Consider the following 6,780-nt stretch of genomic DNA (forward strand, 5'->3'; position numbering starts at 1 on the left):
TACTTCAATCATTTATTAACACTCTTTTTGTTAAAAAATATATTACTAACTTTTATTTAAAAAATATTAAAATATGATTTTATTTTTGGATAGAATTCGAAAAAGAAGAAGTTCAGTTTTCCGGCACTGTACACAGAAAAAAAAATCAGACGGTCTTAATCAGCAGCTTTTTGCTTCATGAGGTCTGCAACCTCGTAATGAGATCTAGTCCTGCTATGTTTGCTGGAATCGTTATCGAGATTTGTATCGGATAAAAAGATTTATCTGAAAATAGTCCTTCTTGAAATATATGTGCTGCGTAGAAAACTAAAAATTTGAACCGTCTTTTTTTTTTTTTGCTAAAAACATGCAGTATTTTTTGGACAAAAGTTGTATATTTATACATTTTAGCATTAATTGAACTAAATTAATATTGCAACGTATTACTTTATTTGCTACAGTTTGATCTGATTTATCTATCATGTTTTTGTGACTTGATTCTTACATTATAAACAGCATGCTGTATCAATAGATGTCACTGTATAAAAAACTATTAGCTTGAATTCCATAAAGAATTTTAAAATGTTTAGCTAATATGAAGCGGTTTTATTTAATGATAAATTCCAAAAAACACCCTCTTTAAGTAAAAGATTCAGTTAACAAAATAATGAGTTTCGTGCCAAATTATTTGTGCAACGTATTGCTTATTTAAAACATACAAATGTGCATTAGACAAAAGAGAGGCGAATTTGCATTTTTTAGTTTAATAACATTCCCAATGTTTAGGTTTTGGTTTTTACTTGTATCGAAAAACTAGACAAATCCATAATAACAAACTTGCTTAGTAGAGTAAGTCCGGCGATCTTGCCCCGTCTGATAAATTGCCCCAGTAACTGTATTTCACGATTGTAACAACAGAGAGCGCCTGTGTCAACTTTTTCAAGGGGATTTGTGTATAAAGAAGCTACACTAAAGCCATCTTCAGCGATTTTTCAAAGGTCATTACAGCTTCAGAGCAAAGTGAAAGGTAAGAGTGACATTTTCTAACGCTTGATTTAAGATTTTACTTTTAAGAACTTTTGTTTAATTAACTAGCGTTCAAATACTATGTTCAACTATCGGTTTATACAGTAAAAGAGTATCATTAAGAAGGTTGTTACCATTAATTGCAGCCATAATTGGCTTGCTGTTTGAACAAGAGGTGGTGGGGCAATTAACCCTGCCAAAAAGGTAACATGCCCCACCTGAATGAAGACCTAAATGGCGTCGACAGTAGATTGGATAAAATGTATAGACTGCTTAGGATGGTTTTCATAAAACGTGCATAATGTATAATGAGAGATATAATGACTGTGGCAAGATTGAAAAGCAAAAGTTATTAAAAACCACAAGTAATGTGCTTATTATGTAAAATATTTTAACCTACATTTGCAGTTTGGAATTAAATTGATTTTGAATTTTCATTTAGTTGCCCACATTATAATTTGTTTTTTATTTCAACTAATTTAGTCAATTAATACACTTTCTTACTAATAGCAGCAAGTTTTGCAATGCTGGTCAAGTAGGGCATTTTACCTGGTGTAGTGGGGCGAATTTTCTGAATGTCAAGGTAATATGCCCCAAAGCTGCAGTTTTGTTTTTTTGTAATAAAAACTTTTATTTGTAGTTTTTAGCCACGATAAATTTTACACAGCATCTGGACCTACATTAAGAGAGGCGGGAGGTATTATCTTTTAATTTTCGTGAACATATATATATATATATTTTTTTAAGTTTCTGCTTAGGTGGGCAAGATCGCCGGACTTATTCTATAACAACAATGCGACAGATAATCTTGATAGATTGTACGAAAATAAGAAACTTCCTATGAAATTGGATAAATGACTTCTTAGTACGTGCTTCAAGATCTGAGGAATTTAATATCTATCTGTAACAGATTTTAATGAACAGTGAAGTTTCCAAGCAAAACTAAAATAGTTATCAATGATGGGAACACGTTTTTGAATGGAAGCATAAATTCTGATGATTATACCAAAGGAAAATCAAATTGTCCTCGATTATAATCTTAATGTTCATTACGGAACATTAATGATCAATTAAGCAGCATCAGCGCAGCAGAAACATAATTTCAAAGCTATTTCATTTTAAAAGCACATTATTTCAACCCAAATTGTGCTTAGCATTATCTATATGGTAAACGTCACGATGTAATGGAAAGTATTTAAAAGCAAAATTAAAGACCAATTAAAGACTTTTTATACCGCACATTTTACGGAGCGTTCATTAAATTTTGATTGTATCGTAAAAATTAATTAGATACGAAATATAAAAAAACAGCAGTATTTTTTTGCAGCTTAACGCGCAAAGTATTAATTATATACTGTATCAAGAAAAAACAAGCGTGTCATACACAAAATCGTAATTCTTATAAGTGTTAAAACACTATGTTTATACAATGCACTAATTGGCTGAATATAGGGATTAAAATACTAATTTTAGTTTCAGCAGTAAACCAAATGCGTGTATATTGCTTTTCTGTGCTTTTTTTGAAAGCATTACATAAAATAATTTTTTAATCAAATTTCAACATTAATTTATGTATAGGCCATTCCATGAAAACAGGTTACTCGATTATAAATTTTAAACTTCTTTATTCATGAAAAATGTTGGTGTTATTGACAAGTTAAAATGTTAAATTTAATGTTTTGAGTAAGATATCAATGTTTCTTTTTTCTGGAATGGCAGCACATTATTCTAAACATAAGAGTCCAGGTGCGGGCAAGCATGCTGCCTTTCAGCGTCAAATTTGAAGCTCTGATTCGCATAAAAAAATCGATTGTATTTTTTTTAACTCAAGTTTTTAACTCAAGGCAAGTATAAACTTTATTGTTTTCGTATTATTAAATGTTAAGATCCAAGATACGTCCTAAGAACTACACTAACACATACAAAAACCTTCATTTTTGTGCCCCGCACGTGACACAAAAGATGAATATTTTTAAAAAGGAAAAAATAATAAAAGGAATTAAAAGCAAAGTCATTTATTTTGTGTGCGTGTTATTTCTAAAGCTAATTATTGCAGTGATCTTACGTTATGATAGTTTTAGAACTTTAAATAAATTTTTGTTGGAGAAAATTCTGAAAACAAAACTGTTCCGCACATGACGCGTTATACAAACAAGCGTAAGATAAGCAGTTACAACTTAAAAATCTTGATTGAAATTTTTTTTTCGAACAGTTAAAGATACTTAAATATATTATTCTGGAGAAGGAACTCACTTTTTTTTTTACATAAGTACGACTATGTTTATGCACTAATCAACCGTTCATGAACATATTTCTAATCATGAACTCTTCATTATGGAATACTCGAAGTACTTCAATAGTTTTTTGTTTTAGGAATTGTTTATTTAAAACACAAATACATGTAACTCTGCATGAATATAATAGTAACAAAATAAAACTATTTTTATATTTTCTATGTACGAACTTCTTGTGGAACAAATATAGTTTTTGTATTGAGTTTTCCCTTTTCATTCTTCATTCTTTTTTTTCACTACTTAATATTTGTTTCTGTAGAAGGCAGACGATAATTTTATTATTTACTAGCTCCGTCACTCAGATTTGCACGGTCTGTCTCGAAAATAAAAGTTATGTCAAGTGACGCATGTTCAACAATCAGGCTTGAACAAAATGAAAAAAAAAAAAAAAAAATGTGCAAAATTTCCCAGACAGATTGCAGAAAAACAACCAAAAACGAAATATTTTTAATCCCTCGATAACAAGAAAAGCCTCAAACGCATAGCATACATAAGCTGTGCGGGAATTTTGAGGTATTGATTTCATTATCCTAATGGAATTTTTCTTCAAAACATGGCTTTATTATTATTTATATGAAGTTAGAATTAAATATTTAAATATTAACTAAGTGTTTACCTTTTTGACCGACATGGAAGGATTTAAATCTACTAGTGCAAAGAGATGAAAAAAATGAAAAAGAAAGCAGCGTTAGAAAAGCAAAATTTCCAGAAGGAAGATTATAAAAGTACAAATGAGATTAAAAGGAGGAAGAAAGACAACATTACAGAGAATGAAAACAAAAGTGCTTATGAATGGGACAGGGCGAGGTTGAAAAAAAAAACTAAGTCATGTTTCAACTGCAGAATCCTCACAGTCAGAAGCCATCTACGATTTACTCGAATTCTTCTGTACCGCCCCATATTGCTAAAAACAGTCTTTTAGCAATACTACACACTGAACAATTAGAGCAATGCCCCAGTCACCACGAAAACGGTGTGCTGTGATACAAGGCTTACAGAAAGGAGTATGTTCTACTATGACAAATTCCTGAATAAGCGCACTGTTACGGCCAGAAATTGTTCTAGCATGTTGTACACTACGAAAATAAAAAATGATCCTTTCCCAACAATAATATGAGTCATATAGAGATAAACTTATGTAAACCTCATCAGAAAAGGATATACTTCTGTGTAAAGTTTTGTATAAAAGCCGGTGAAATTACCTACTTCAGAGAATATTCCATTTCATATTCAAAAAAGTTCTATATTAGTTCATTTATAGCTTATTAATTTATAAATACGGTTTACTAAAATACTTTTTTAGAATAAAGCGTTTAGCAAATACTTTATTTTGTGTATTGACTCAGTTTCTGACATTTAAAAAATATGCTCTTGCATAAAATTTGCAAATGTCCCGCGCGTGACGCTATACATCATATTTTTTTCCAGCAATTTAAATTATCATTTCTTAGGAAATTATATGTGTTTCATTTACATTGGAGCCTTGGCTTTTAATACCTTTAGTTTGTTTTGCCATCACATTAATATTAGAGCAAACATTTTAATTAAGTCCTGTAACAAATGATAAGAGGCTGACTTTAGATGTCCCGCACGTGACGCTTGCATATTAATTGTTTCTATGCGGCAAAAATATGTAATAAAAGTATAACTATGTCTGACGTCTCTTTGAGCTAAAGGTTAACATACGAAAATGTGATATCTCCAGTTTGTTAAAAATATTAAGCTTTATAACCAATTTTCGAAACAAAAATGGAGTCCGATTGTCCCGCACGTAACGGTGGAATGGCCCTATGACAGTGTCTTGAAACAATAGTATTTAGTTTTGTAAAAGAATCTGTAAAACAATCGCAGGGCCAAAAAAAATAATAATAAACATAACTGAACTTTTTGCTGTGAGAGATTGATGATGCTTTGTCAAAAATTCAAGAAATAAAACAACTGTCCACATGGAACCATCTTCTCAGTGCAATGTATTTTCTTACTTTTCTTATAATGGGGCTGTTTTTAATTTAGAGCATTTAGCATTATGCAGACAAGTATGATCCTCCGATACGGCATCCATACTTTCATATGCCACCATTAAGGCGCGGATGTCCATGATACAAAGAATATTGACGCCCAGTTTCCCGCCAGATGGAGGCACCTGCGCTCGCCTCAATTCGAAACTGCTCTAGGGGTTTTAATTCTGCTGAATATATTCTAAGGCTATTAGGCCATCTAATACCCATGAGATCTTTCGTTTGCCACACAGTTATATGACATGGGCTGCATCTCTACACTTTCTGTATCTCGAAAATCCACAAACTGGGCACTCGAACCACAGGTCAAAACCCAGGATCTAAGACTTATGAGGTCAGTATGCATTACCACTGCGCCACCCAGCAAACACTCATCATAATATAGAGGCTAATGAACGAAATTGTTGAATGGTGTCGTGAACTTTGAATGTATTTTAGCCACGCGCGCTAAATATTAGATATGCAGTTTTTCTCTTCTATGAGTTATTTGCTCTCAACTACAAAGATGATATTGTTATAACCATCCTTGTACAATCAGTATACTTTATGCTCATAGTTGTATATTGAAATTTTTACACCTTTTCTTTCAAGGAAGTACCTAAATGATTCGAGGGGAAAATACACATTTTCCTGCTAAAGAAGTTTCCCGACCCAAAATCTGGAACTCTGCATAAAGAAGAAAATATATATATATATATATATATATATATATATAGATATATATATAATTTATTTTTTAAATATTTGCAAACATTGAGGTTTTTTTTTTTTTTTTCAAAACAGCAGATAATAAAGAGTAAACTATAACATATGAAAATCACCCTCAAAAATAGTTACTATTTTTCCATAAAAAAAAGTATGGGAAAAAATTAAATAAAAATAACAAAATAAAAACTAATATTAATACTCGTTTTGAATTCATGAGTATGTTTTAATTACTTTGCGTGCATTAAAAAAAGAAGAAAAAAAACTTATCATTTCATAAATTGTAGTATTGTTTTTGTATTCTCCCTTTGAAAACCTTTCTAAAATGTCCAATGTTTACATTCTAGGCTGATAAAAGCAAATTACCTATTTTATAAAAAGTAAATATTAAAAAAAAAAAAAAAACTTGTCTACAAACTTTCATTTTTCTTAATAGCATTTAGGAAGAAGGTATCCCTTATAATCTAATAAATCACAATCAATTTATTTTTATACAAATGTTTCAAACTATGAATAGACTATAACCTTCCAAAACTCTCTTTTCCTTGCACGAAATTACTTTCTCTTTCAGGGAAGCGATTTTCTTAGGAACTGCATACGCTATTGTGTTCTTAACTGCAGCCCTTCAAATTATCAGACATTTCGATCATGTGACTTTTTGAATAAAGAACCGGGGCACTGGAAGAATTGAATACCGTCGATAAGGCTTCGAAAACTCTAAACCCTTTTGGTGCTTTGACGGAACCATCGATCTAAGT

This window comes from Uloborus diversus, chromosome 5, assembly GCF_026930045.1.
Source record: "Uloborus diversus isolate 005 chromosome 5, Udiv.v.3.1, whole genome shotgun sequence".
Lineage (NCBI taxonomy): Eukaryota > Metazoa > Arthropoda > Arachnida > Araneae > Uloboridae > Uloborus > Uloborus diversus.